Raw genomic sequence first — 15,234 nt, forward strand, 5'->3', positions numbered from 1 at the left:
CGTGCTTTCTGAACTTATACCCCACAAAATTACCAATCAATATGTTCCTACCAATTGCCATTACTAATACTGATAAAGAACCTCTTTAAACAGCACATTAGTAGTTTCAAAGGGTTGTTTCAACTTTTAAATTTGTTCAGGGAGAGGATATAGAATGTAATTCTTTTCTCTTTTGAGAGGTGGATTGTTATTAAATTAAAACCGATTTCTTAAGGTACTGTAAGATTGTTTTCTGGGTACATGAAAAGATGTATCCTCTTAATCAGAAGCACTAACTGATTTCAGAAATGCAAAGCTACCCATTTTACTTAAAAACTTTGTTACTATAAATGTAATACTGTATAATTAACTACCATTATAGAAAATTTCCACCACTCATCTGCACTGTGTTGTACTGAGGTGACATATATGTTGTGATTCTGGAAGCTATGCCACCAGTATTTCAAATACCAGCAGAGTCATCCGCGGTGCACAGGTTTCAGCAGAGCTTGCAGACTAAGACAGACTAGAAGGACCTGGTGATCTACTCCTAAAAAAACTGGCCAGTGAAAACCTTAAGAATAACAGTGGAACATTGTCTGGTATAGTGCTGGAAGATGAGCCCCTCAGTTTGGAAGGCATTCAGAATATGACTGGGAAAGAGCTGCCCCCTCAAAGTAGGGTCGACCTTAATGACATGGATGGAGTAAAGCTTTCGAGACCTTCATTTGCTCATCTGGCATGACTCAAAAGGAGAAGAAACAGCTGGAAACATCTATTAACAATCAGAACGTGAAATGTACGAAGTACGAATTTAGGAAAATTGGAAGTTGTCAAAAATGATCTGGAAAGCATACAGACTGATATCCTAAGCATTTGTGACCCGAAATGGACTGATATTGGCCATTTTGAATCAGACAGTCATAAGGTCTACTATGCCAGGAATGATAAATTGAAGAGGAATGGTGTCACATTCATTGTCAAAAAGAACATTTCAAGATCTATCCTGAAATATAATGCTGTCAGTGATAGGACGATATGAATACACCTACAAAGAAGACCAATCAATAGACTATTATTCATATTTCTACACCAACTACTAAGGCCAAAGATGAGGAAATTGAAGATTTTTACCAACTTCTGCACTCTGAAATTGATCAAACAAGCAATCAAGATGCATTGATAATGACTGGTGATTGGAATGTGAAAGATGGAAACGAAGAAGAGGGATTGGTAGTTGGAAAATATGGCCTTGGTAATAGAAACAATGTGGACATCGCATAATAGAATTTTGCAAACCAACGACTTATTTGTTGCAAATACCTTTTTTCAACGACGTATACAGCAGCTATACACATGGGCTTCATCGGATGGAATACACAGGAATCAAATCGACTACATTTGTGGAAAGAGATGGTGGAGACACTCAACGTCATTAGTCAGAACAAGACAAACGGCCATCTGTGGAACAGACAACCAGTTGCTCATATGCAAGTTCAAGTTGAAACTGAAGAAAATTAAAACAAGCCCACGAGAGCCAAAGTACAACCTTGAATATATTCCACCCAAATTTAGAGACAATCTCAAGAGTAGATGTGACTCACTGAACACTAATGACAGAAGAGCAGACGATCTGTGGGATTACATCAAGTGCATCATACATGAGGAAAGCAAAAGGTCATTAAAAAGACAGGAAATAAGGAGAAAACTAAAATAGATGTCAGAAAAGACTCTCAAACTTGCTCTTGAATGTAGAATAGCTAAGGGGAACAGAAGAAATGATGAAGTAAAAGAGCTGAACAGAAGATTTCAAAGGGCGGCTAGGGAAGACAAAGTAAAGTATTATAATGAAATGTACAAAGACCTGGAGATAGAAAACCAAAAAGCTAGAACACACTCAGCATTTCTCAGGCTCAAAGAACTGCAGAAAAAATTCCAGCCTCAAGTTGCATTATTGAAGGATTCTACAGGCAAAGTATTGAACAGTGCAGGAAACATCAAAAGAAGATAGAAGGAATACACAGTCGTTGTGCCAAAAAGAACTGTTCAATGTTCAGCCATTTCAGGAGGTAGCATATGATCAAGAACCGATGATATTGAAGTCTAACCTGCAGTGAAGGCATTGTCGAAAACAAGGCTCTAGAAATTGACAGAATACCAATTGAGATGACTCAACATATGGATGCAATGCTGAAGTGCTCCCTTGTCTATCCCAAGAAATTTAGAAGACAGCTACCTGACCAACCGACTGGAAGAGATCTTTATTTGTGCCCATTCCAAAGAAAGGTGATCCAACAGAATGCAGAACTTATCGAACAATATCATTAATATCATACGCAAAACATTGCTGAAGATAATTCAAGTACGATTGCAACAGTACATGAAGAAGGAACTGCCAGAAATTCAATCTGAATTCAGAAGAGGACATGGAACAAGGGATATCATCACTGATGTCTGATGAATCTTGGCTGAAAGCAGGGAATACCAGAAAGGTATTTACCTGTGTTTTATTGACCATGCAAAGGCATTAGACTGTGTGGATCATAACAAATTATGGATAACACTGTGAGGAATGAGAATTCCAGAACACTTCAGTGCTTAAGTGATATGGATGCTAACCAAAAGGCCTGCAGTTCGAATCTACCAGCCACTCCTTGGAAACCCTATGGGGCAGTTCTACTCTGCCCTATCGGGTCGCTATGGGTTGGAATTGACTCAATGGCAACGGGTTTGGTTTTAATTGTGCTCATCCAGAACCTGAGCATAGACCGAGAGGCAGTCATTCAAACAGAACAAGGGGATACTGCTTGGTTTAAAATCAGAAAAGGTGTGGGTCAGGGTTGTATCTTTTCACCACACTTATTCAATCTGTATACTGAGCAAATAATCTGAGAAGCTGGAGCATATGAAGAGGAGCGCAACATCAGGATTGGAGGAAGACTCATTCACAACCCGAGATATGCAGATGACACAACCTTGCTTGCTGAAAGTGAAGAGAACTTGAAGCACTTGCTAATGAAGATCAAAGACCACAGCCTTCAGTATGGACTACACCTCGACATAAAGAAAACGAAAATCCTCCTAACTGGACCAATAAGCAACATCATGATAAATAGAGAAAATACTGACATTGTCAAGGATTTCATTTTACTTGGATGTCACCAAAAGGTCTGCAGTTCAAATCCACCAACCACTCCTTGGAAACCCTATTGGGCAATTCTACTCTGTCCATTAGGATTGCTATGAGTTGGAACTGACTTGATGGCACCTAACAACAACAATCAATGCCCAGGGAAGCAGGAGTCAAGAAATCAAAGAATGTATTTCATTGGCCCAATCTGCTGCAAAAGACTTGTTTAAAGTGTTGAAAAGCAAAGATGTCACTTTGAGGACTAAGGTGTGCCTGACTCAAGCCATGGTATTTTCAGTTGTCTCATATACATGTGAAAGCTGGACAATGAATAAGGAAGACTGTAGAAGAATCGATGGCTTTGAATTATGGTATTGGCAAAGAATACTGAATATACCATGTTCTTCCAGCAGTCCAAGGTATATTCAGTATTCTTTGCCAACACCGTAATTCAAAGCCATTGATTCTTCTTCAGTCTTCCTTATTTATTGTTCAGTTTTCACATGCCTAGGAAGAACAAGCATGCCAGAAGAATGAACAAATCTGTTAGAAAAAATACAGCCAGAACGCTCCTTAGAAGCGAGGATGGCAAGACTACTTCTCATGCATTTTGGACATGTTATCAGGAACGACAAGGCTCTGGAGAAGGACATTATACTTGGTAAAGTAGAAGGTGAGCGAAAAAGAGGAAGACCCTCAAGGAGATGGATTGACACAGTGGCTGCAACAACGGGCTCAAACATAGCAACGACCGGGCAGTGTTTCGTTCTGTTGTACATAGGGTCGCTATGAGTTGGTATCGAGTCGACAACACCTAACATACACACACACACACACACACACAAAGAGAGAGTAAATTTAGAAAGTGAGAAAAGAGACCTCACTGAGGTCATTATGCTGCTCTGATATGGCTGGGGGCAGGCACAGTGCTTGAGACTCTCCTCTAAAACAGAATATTAAAATAATTTTAAGTTATGAAATATTTCAGGCACACCAAAAATTCTAGGAAGCAATCTAATAGCCACCCATGTATTAAAAAAAAAAGCTGTTTAATAGATGAGAAGTTTGTGGAAAACCGTAACAAAAGCAGAAAGTGGCCAGCATATGCAACTCTTCCCAGCAACAGAAGAAAATCCAGAGCATACTTGGAAAGTGCTTTTCAAGTGAAAAATTCTATTCAATAAATTTATTTGCCTTATTTTATTTTAGTGCATAAGTTGAAAGGACTTCTTCAGTCACATATATAAGCACTTTCACCATGTGTCTGGAACTTATAACAATAGATGGCCGAAAAGTTATATATAATATATAACAGATGCACATTTGTCTGGGTGTACACGCACACCCATGCATGTATTTAATTGTGCAGTATTGATCTATAAAAAAGAAGTACCAGTCAATTTCTAAAATTATTTTTCATTCTGTCATTAGATTAAGGAAGAAATGAGTTATGGGAGCGATTCTTGCTATTTTAATAGTTACTCTGCATTCTGAAACCCTGGGTCTGCATTCTAATACTTTATATATATGTGGTCCACAAAGCATTGCCATAACAAGTCTGTAGCTTGTCTTTTTTAATATTGGCTTTTATTGTAGAGAAGTCTAAAATTTTAATGTAGTCCAATTTATTAATGTTTTCCCTTACCGTTTAATGTTTATTGTGTATATGTGTGCTTATATGATTTGTTTAAGAAATCCTTCCTTATTTTGATGGTGTCAAGATATTATCTCATATTTTTATCTAAAAGTTTTACCTTTTCACATTTGGGACTTTTTATTTTTAGCGATTTTTGTGTCCTACATTTTGAGGCTATGTTGCTAGGGGTATAGAGGTTTAGGATTATTACCTCTTCCTGGTAAACTTTTCCCTTTATAATTATATTATTATCATTTTTATTGTATAAGCGTGTTTTTGTTTTAAAACTATTTTGATATTCAGAGCATTATAATTGTCCCTTTTGATGAGTATTTGAGAAATTTTGTATATATTTTTTCTATTCTTTACTTTCAACCTTTTTGTGTATATTTTCTTTTAATTTTCTTGTGCTTTAGGTAGAAGTTTACAGCTGAAGCTAATTTCCCATTCAAAAATTTATACATATACTGTTTTGTGACATTGGTTGCAATCCCCACAGTGTGACAGCATGCTCCCCCTTTCCATCCCGGGTTCCCTGTGTCCGTTCATCCAGTTCCTGTCCCTTCCTGCCTTCTCATCATGCTTTTGGACAGGAGCTGCCCATCTGGTCTTGTACATTTGATTGAACTAAGAAGCATGTTCCTCACTTGTCATTTTTTTTTGTTTTATAGGCCTGTCTAATCTTTGTCTGAAAAGCAGACTTCGGGAATGGTTTCAGTTCTGGGTCTGTATATATTTTCTTGAGTACTCCTCTAAAAAAAAAATTGAAAATCCACTCTGAGAACTTGAAAATTGGCTCATCTAATTTGTTTGTACTTATTGAATTGCTGGTAGATTTAGATTATTTCTGCTATATTTTGTGTTGTGTGTTTACTATACCTTTTCTTTGCTCTATACCACCCCTCCATTTTCTATAGTACTGAATAAGTCTTTTCCTCTGTTCATTTTATTGTTAAATAATCTATTTTTGTTAGCTATTTTTAAATATTGACTTAAAATCTGAACCTAATATCTGTATTTATCTTCTGCACAGAATAAGCACCTTTAACTCCTTTTAATTTCTCCCATTCTTCAATGCTATCGTTACCTATTTCAGTCCTACCTGTTTTTATTCCCCACTGCATTAGTCATTGTTTTTTATTTATACATTTTTTTAACAGTTGGTGCTTTTTTAGGTTTACTCATAAGTTTCCCATTTTCTTTCTTTGCTCATTACTCTTCTAGGTTCAGTATCCTTCTTCCAGAAGAATAAACTTTAGCTGTTATTTCATTAAGGGTCTCTGAGTGTGCAACGATCCCAGTATTTGTCGGAAAATGTCTTTATTTAATTTTATTCTTGGTGGATATAGAATACTAATTGACAGTTATTTTCCCTCAGTATTTGGAACATAGAATTGAGTTGTCTGCTGGCCTCTATTATGGCTTTTGACAAGTGTGCTGAGATTCTAATTGTTCCTTTCTAGGTGATCTTTTTATATTTGCTGTGTACGTTTGGGATTTTTCCCTTTGTTTTTGGGATTCTGAAGTTTATTATATGTATCTAGGTGTGGATTTATTTTTATTTATCCTGCTCAGAACTGATGGTTATTCTTAAATCTGAGAATTCACGTCTTTATGAAATTCTGGAAAATTTTCAGACATTATGTCTTCAAACATTGCCACCCACACATTTTCTCTATTGTGTCTTTTTGAAATGCCTATTGAATAAGTGTTGGGCCTTCACATTCCATGTCTCTTCATTGTGCTTTCATATGTCCAGCTCTTTGTCTTTCCTTACTGAATCCTGTGTAATTACTTTAAATCTTTCATTTCACTAATTTTCTGTCCAGCTTTGTGTAACCTGCTGTTTAAGCTTGAAATTTCAGTGATTATATTTTTTATTTCCAAAAGTTCTATTGGTTCTTTTTCAGATTGGTTTATTCTTTTCTCATGATGTCTTCTTCTTTCTTTGTGATCCCCTTTCCCCCTTCCTTTAAGCTCTTTAATTATTTTAAATTAATTTATTTCATAGTCTTCTTCAGACTTTCTGTTATCTCAGATTCTTGGAGATGCTAACCTCCAGTTCTTTGTGTTTACTCATTCTGAATTAGGGGGAGTATTTCTTTATGTATTTTATAGTTTCTGATTGTGAGCTTACCTTCTATGGAACCTGTTTTCTCTGGAAGTATTCCATGTAACCTGGGTCATAGAAGTTTCCTTTCAGAGTTGTTTTATATTTGTCTTCTGTTAGGTACCTCATGGGTATCCCTGGCCCAATTTTTATGTTAAATTCTTAGCCTTGGATTCTCACATCACATGAGTAGTGTCAGTCTAGACTCCAAACTCTTGGGTAGAAAGGCTTGAGGTTTTGATTTCTCAAGCAAGACTTTTTGTTTCCTTTACTCAGAACAGGCAGGGGTCAGCTTCTTTGATGATCACTGATGCACTTGGTGGGGTTTTGTTTATGTTTTCACTGAGAGTGAGCCCGTTGAGGGTCTTAGCTCCAAGCGGGACCTTAGTTATAGCTCCCTTCATCCCAGGTTTCTAAAGCCTCATCTACTCTCCCTCCTGTGTGGGCCTTCAACTAGAACCTTTAGGCGTTGGTACCCTTTGCTGGGTCTTATAACCCCCGTTGTCCCAACTCCCTGCAGGAATATGCCCCTATTTCTTTCCTCTGTCTCCTTTACCTCTCCATTCTCTGGACCTTAATTGGTACTTCTCATAATGCATCTGTCCTCTGCAGCCTCTTCACAGATTAGGGCCTTCTGCTGTTGGCTCTCTGAGGACATGGCCCATGTTTCAGCCTTATTTAGAATGTAGAAAGCTTATTGCAACAAATTTTTGTTAACTGATCCACAGTTCCCCAGTCTGGCAATTTCTGTGTGTGTGTCTTCATACAAAATGTATAAGCGATTTTCCACTTAAACGGATGTGGTTGAGGTTGCCAGAAGCCCCAGATCTTATAAGATTTTTGTGGAGAGAGCGTTGGGTGAGGAGTCAGAAATTCAGGGTTTAGACTAATCTATGTCATAGAAAAATTATGTGTCTTTATACAAATCATTTTACTTTTCTGAACCTCAGTTTCTTTGTCTATAAAATGGAGATAATGTATTTGTCCTGTTTACCCCACAGGGTTATGATGAGAATTAAATGAGAAGTGCTATGTGGAAAAGTGGTATAAACTTTGAAAGGCTATCCGTGGGTGTTGTTGATGTTAACGTGCTGGTGTTAATGGACCAAAAAAAAAAAAAACCCCAAACCCATTGCCATTGAGTTGATTCCGACTCATAGCGACCCTACAGAACAGAGTACAACTGCCGCATAGGGTTTCCAAGGGGCGCCTGGTGGATTTGAACTCCTGACCTTTTGGTTAGCAGCCATAGTACTTAACCACTATGCCACCAGGGTTTCCTTAAAAAAAAAAAAAACCCAAACCCAGTGCCCTTGAGTCAATTCTGATTTATAGCGACCCTCTAGGACAGAGTAGAACTGCCCCATAGGGTTTCCAAGGAGTGCCTGGTGGATTCAAACTGCCAACCTTTTGGTTAGCAGCTGAACTCTTAGCCACTACACCACCAGGATTTCTGTTAATGGACCAGGAGGTGGTAAACCATAGGGACAGTAACAAAATTTCCTGAATTCCCCTTGGAAACACTGTTTATCTTGGCATTGTCTAGCCACTGGCCTTGCTATAAGAAATATGTTTTCACTTGTCAAACTCCTTTTAATAGTTAACATGCTGACCAAACCTAAAAATCAAACCAGTTGCCATCACGTTGATTCTGACTTGTGATGTGTTGACAAAAGGTACCCTATTGATATTGTAGATGGCTTAGACAAAGCTTCCTTTTGGTCGCTTAACCATTAGAACTGCATCAAATACCATCTTCTCTTCTACTAACACCTTTCCAGTTTTTGTTTTTTCTTACGTCAATGCAATGTTTGCTACCACGATGCCTTCCTAAGCACAAGTGTGGCTCTCTCACCTTGTGCCTCCATATCCCTCCCTTCTCCCCTTCCATTGTGCTGCACCCAGCTTCTCTGTACATACCATGCTGATGGTCTCCTGCCACACCAAAGATGTACCTACGTCAGTTCAACACACATCACTCCTAAAGGGGTGTGTAAGCTTTGCAAACAGGATCATACTTTCACCTTAAGTAACACTTGCTCCCTCTTTGTTTCTGATCTGCGTTCAGTCAGCATTGATTCTCCATACATTAGATTTAGTATCTAATCTCCCTCCAGTTCAGTCTTTGATGGACTATAAGCATACACTATTGGTAGGAATCCTGGTGATTCATTTTATTAAATGAAGAATCCTTGTCAGTAGATCATTCCAGCTCTATCTACCATTAACATGTTCTTGTGATGAATTTTCTTATAAAAGGTGTGTGTGGGTTTGTAATAATTCTTTTTTTTCTCCATTTAATTTTTGAGTCACTATCCCTTTAAACATGTGAGTGACAAATATTGAGCACATAGTCTCTCTCCAGTGTTGTCAGAGAGAGCTGTGGAGTGGTGGCAGAATAAACAGCGGTGAGTGTTACCTAAGCCAGCCACTGACCAGTGGGTAATTGTAGTCAGAGAAATTATAGGCTTCTCTCCGGAGAACAGAATTCTTTTCTGAGTCATTTCCAGAACCTCTGAAGTGGCACTTCCTGTTGTTAGAGATCTGTTGTGCTGAGGCAAGATTTTAGCTGCTGGCCCCTGTAGAGGAGACACACAGGAACCAGAAAGCACAGTCTCTGGTGCTGGAGCTGGAAGAAATAATTGGATCAAACGCCCTCATTTTATAGACAAGGAAACTGAATGAAGCCAATAAGATATGCTCAGGGTCACACTGCTAGTTGGAGGCCATAGTCCCAGAACCCAAGGATCTGTTTCCAGCTCACTGGTTCTGGCTTTATTATAAGGTTTAAATTTTAACAGTTTATTCTTTTGCAGGGGAATGTAGCCTTCCACAAAGCCCGAAGTTAGACAGACCTGTGTTTGAGTCTATGTTCTACCTTTTACAAGGTTACTGCTTTTCTGAGCCTCAGTTTCCTCATGGAAAGATGGGACAATCATGCTCAACTTGTAGGATTATCACCCTAATTAGTGTCAGGGTATGCGAACTGCCTGGTACATAGTAGATTGAAAAACAAGACGTCATTATTACTCCAGATAATGACTGTACACCAACTGCTGCCTCTGTTTTTAATAGTCACTTGCATTTGACATAGCACTTGTCTGGCAACTAAGTCTTTCTTCATCTTTCCAGCTTTGGGGTATATGTAGGTTCAGATTCCCGACAGGCCTTTCTTGGGAATCAAGGGTTTTATTTTGTAAAGATTTCTAAAACAAAAAACACCCCCCTCCCCAATCCACTGTCATCGAGTTAACTCTAACTCATACCAACCCCCTAGGGTTTCCAAGGCTGTAAATCTCTACAGAAGCAGACTGCTACATCTTTCTCCTGAGGAGCCACTGGTGGTTTTGAACCTCCAACCTTTTGGTTAGCAGTTGAGTGCTTTAACCACTGCACTGCCAGGTCTCCTAGCAGGATTTCTAGCAACCCAATAATCTGGGTATCTGCAAAACCCTGGATTGTTAGGAGGGAATCTCAACCTCCTTAGAATCTGAGGACAGGACAAAATGGATTCTGTGTTCTTCACTCAACACCTCACAGGCAACTTCAGTTGCCTCCAAAAAGAGAGAACAAGGCTGGCATAGGGGGTAAAAACCCAAGCAGTAGTCAGAAGCTGAGGTTGGGGTTGGAGTAGGGTTGCAAGGCAGGGGAGATACTATCTGAGCTTAGTGTCAGCTGAGATGAGCAAAGCAAAGAAGTGATGGCTCTCAAATGCAATACTAGCTCAGGGGATGAGAAGATAAGTGACCAACTCAGGGTCTTGGTCCATTCCTCGGATGTGAAGGTATCATGGCTCTGCTGATTTGAGCAGGCCAAGCTCAAATAGAGGCAATAGCAGATAGGAGGCTAGGGGCTGTGCGTGTACACGTGCGTGTGCATGGTGGCTATTTTCAAACTAAGCTAGAGCAAGACTTATGCCAATCACCTCCCTCTTCATGACTTTTCCTAGGAAAAGGGGGTGATGACAATAGCCTTGCTTGGCCTGCAGGCAGTGAGGAAAAGAGTTACCTAGAACATCTGGGAGACTAAAACTTGGCAGAGAAAAGATGTGATAAAAAATATAACAAGTCAGAAGGGAGACTGAGTCCAACGTCCCTTGCTTGTTGGTGCAGAAGGGTCATTAGCAGAATGGTGTGTGAAAGAACTGGCTGGCTTGGCCTCGGATAAACAGATGACTTCAGCTTCCTTTCATATTGAAGCAGCCCCTTCCTTGCTGTCAGGAGAAAAATGAATGAAAAAAATGGAAGAGGGGGAAAAGTACTGCATCAGAAAAGTAATGGAAAAACACAAGAAATGGAGGGCAGACAAATAAAATGAAGAAAGCAAGCCCTCAGGAGCTTTGGCATTCTGTACAGTGGCCCATCCTGGAATTGAATTGAGTATGATCCATGAAATGCATCTTTAAATTAATAACATGCTGCTGATGTAAATTTTCAAGTTAGAAAGAACCGTGGCCATCATCTGTGCTTGCTCTTCTGTCTTACAGATGAGGAAACTCAGGCCCCCAAACCAGTAAGCTAGTTTCTGACGAGTTGACCCTCACTGATCGTGACCTCATGTGTGTCAGAGAAGAACTATGCTCCTTAGGGTTTTCAGTGGCTGATTTTTTAGAAGTAGATCATCAGGCCTTTCTTCCAAGGCACCTATGGATGGACTCGAACCTCCAACTCTTAGGTTAACATCCTACAGTGTTAACTGTTTGCACCACCCAGGGACTCCAAAGAAGCAAAGGGAGTTGTGTGGGGCGAGACACGCACAGTTGAATAGGGGCTGAGCTGAAACCACCATCCTGAGCACCACTTTTCCACGGTACTTCCTTGGTCTCGTGTTGGTTCCAGACATGCAAAGCTCATCTGATTTCCCCCCTTCTCTGCACCTTTTTTCATCCCCACAAATCCTTCCACCACAAGTTGAGTGGCTTCTGCCAGCTGGGAGTGAAAGGGGGTCTCCAGTGTAGTCAGGTGTGAGACCACGGAGAAAAGGCTTGCTCTCTGTCCCCAGTCCTAGACTTGTGCTCCAGAAGAGGCCATTTCAAACAAAGTTTGGGCAACATGGTTCGACATAAGAAATAACAGCAACGGTCCTCAATCTACAGCTATGAAATGCTGTTTTCCTTGCACAATTTTCACAGCTTAGCCTTCTGACTTAATGTTCTAGTTTTTCTCTCTCTTCCTGATCCATCCCACTCATTACTGTTGCCAAAACTTCTTGCTACTTTTCTGGTCACAATTCCTCTGCTCTGAAACCTTTGCTGGCTCTTGCTGACCATGGTTTAAACAAAGCCTAAGCTCCTTAGCTCAACATTCAAGATCCAGGGAAGACAAGTTTCACTCATTTTACATCCATTGAGCTTGTAATGAAAACTGTAAGCAGCTGAACTGAGCCCCAGATCAATTTTGGTGAGGATCACCTTATACTTCATGTAAAAAAAAAAAAAAGCCAATCTTTGCGATGGCTTTTAAAGCAAGGTTTACATGGACCACCCCAAGTGACATGATGCAGCCATGTCTTAAACATTCCATTTAAAACCGATATTATCCTATGTTTCAACTAGAAATTAGCCCTACATACAAACTGAATTGTGACACTAGGGTGGTAGATTTCATTTTCTAATGACTGTAGGAAAAGCTCAATGTCTCTTAAGAGTAGAAAATCACCTAAGAAGTTCAGACGGGTTTCTGAATATAAATTAGGCCTTTAGGCTTGGTCCAGTTGGGATCCATTAGTTAATGGCTTCATGATGATGACTCTTGAAAATGACTTCTGAAAATTGGGGACAAATTGGATGATTTAGAGCTGAGAAAGAGCCAGTCGTTTATTTGTGTGTGAGGTGTGTATCTCATCCCAACCCCAAGCTTTGATGGGGGAATGAGATGAATCTTCACTTCTCACTGCCCAGCAAACGCCCCCGTACCCACTCCCCCCACCTCAACTCTCCCTTTTAAAACAAGGTGCTTGAAAAAGAATGTAATTTCTTTCCTTTTAAACATTTTTTGTTACTTAATTTTCTTTTTTTACTCTCTCACTGAACATCTCCTAAATATATATACTCCTGTCTGTCAGCAAGATTAAAATTTAGAATTCTCCTACACTGAACAAAATGGCTTTTCAAATTACTTCCCTTTCATTCAAATCTTCCATTCTGTTTGGCTTGCTTAATGAATATCTTTCTGCCATCAGTTCTCCGCTTACAGCATATTGGCCTTTTTGTACCATTTTCCTGCTCTGGGATAATTACCCAATCTTAACTTTTGCCGTAAGGAAATAATTCCTATAGGCAAAAAAAGTGTGCATTGAATTTCTAGAATATTAATTTGTTTTAAATCAATATATGTAGTGTGCATTGCTGACAGTTTGGGAGAAATGTGTCTTCCACAGTCTCTCACGGGAACCTTCAGCATTCAGGCCTTTGCTATCTTAAGTGGTAACTTGAATTATATGGATCAGTTGGGCCTGTAATTTTGTTTATTCAACAGTTATATGAAAGGAATTTGAAACACTTCACTGATTAAAAAAATTAAACAGAAACAACTACTCTTGAATACAATCCTCCAAGTGCCCTAGGCAGTTGGGACTTGATATTGATTTTATATTGACAGTAATATTTAGTATTGATAGTCCCTAGTCTATGTTTTTCCCCCATTATGGCTTCAGTCCCGAGTATTTTTGTTGAATAAATGAATAACTAAATGAATAAAGAGCCAATATTTCTCCCTTTCTTAGATGGAATAACTAAAGCCTAGAAAACATATGACTAGTCACAAGTCCCACACCAAGTTTTTAGACCTCTAGATCTAATCCTTTTCTAAGGCCGTGACGGTAGACCTGCAAAGCCAATCTTACCACCCATCCACTCATGTGAGGTACATTAGGATTGGTAATTTCCTGAGAGATCTTTTTAAATGGCATGAGCAGGAAATGGAGGACTTTGGTGTCAAATGGCACAGCATTTGAATTTTGACCCTACCACTCCCTGGCTATAAGACCTTGGGTAAGTCATTTAACTTCTATAATCCTCATCTGTAAAAGGAGGATAATAAAACCTACTTTATAGGATTTGGTGGCCTGGTTGCACAGTGGTAAAGAGTCATGGCTGCTAACAAAAAAGTCAGCAGTTGGAATCCACCAGCTGCTCCTTGAAAACCCTATGGGATAGTTATACTGTGTCCTATAGAGTCGCTATGAGTCGGAATCAACTTGACAGCAACGGGTTATAGGATTAAGTGAGTAAATGTGAGCTATTGTTATTACTTTCAAAAGTATTATATAGCTCTATAATTAACCTTGACTTTAAAAAGAATGCTCAGTAACTTGCTATATTGAGATCATATAGCACTGACATCATATTGCTCAAATGGCAAGTTCTCCTTTCGATTCTTAATGTACTGTGATGGCACCAACCATAGTATTTATTTGTAACTGTTTCTTTTATTTGTAATTTGGAACAGGGTTCGGGACAGGAAGGATGAACACAGGCTAGTTGTGCAGATAGTATTGAAACATGGAAGTCTTGTCTTTGTTTTGACAGTTATGTTCTAGAGTGGCACATTTTAGTCATCTGTATTAGGAATTTATTTCTGGCACGACAGACTATACCCATTCAGATATTTTTTCCTCTGTGTTCTGTTGCGGGAATAGAAAGTGTGTCAAAGTCCATGTGACTGGGAAAGAACTTGAAGTGAATCCCAAACTTCCTGTCTAGTCTGTGTCTCCTTAGAGCCAGGGCAAGCAGGCAGTTCAAGGGGCAATAAGAACAGGGAAAATGGTTGTTTGGTCTCTTTTAGAGGCAATGATGTTGTCTGATCTTTTAGAAACAATTTTGAGTTGAGTCCTTTGGCATTTTGTATGAGTCACAGTCACCTCATGGATGTTTTCTGTATTGAGAGTGAGTAACAGATGCAGTTTCAAATGTCAGGGCCCCACATGGAGATTACTGACAAGGATAAACTAGACACAGGAGCACTTAGAACAAGGTCAGATCATGGTACCCTCTGAGGTGGAATAAAAACAATCGGCACAAAGTACAAAAGAATTCCTCCTTACAGAAATAACCCAGCCTCTCTGGGATGGTTTATTCATAATTGATGGTTAAACCAGGGTATCTACCAGAGCTCCGTAGAGGAGACTGACATGTAACTCATGTGTAAGATGGGATATGGGTTCAATAGTTATAACACATCTGATGTAATTCCTAATAGAAGATGGGAAGTGCATAGAAACGAGATAAAGTCTCTATCTTCTACCAAAAGAATTTGGTGAGGTTTCTCTTCCACTAGGGAAAGAGGGTTGGTATGACTTGACCACAGTGGGTTTCTTTTTTTAAGGGAAAGAGGCTCAAGAGCGTCTGTTTGAAGGACACAAGTATTCCAGTAGCCTGAA

Source organism: Loxodonta africana, chromosome 23, assembly GCF_030014295.1.
Source record: "Loxodonta africana isolate mLoxAfr1 chromosome 23, mLoxAfr1.hap2, whole genome shotgun sequence".
In the NCBI taxonomy this organism is placed as follows: Eukaryota; Metazoa; Chordata; class Mammalia; order Proboscidea; family Elephantidae; genus Loxodonta; species Loxodonta africana.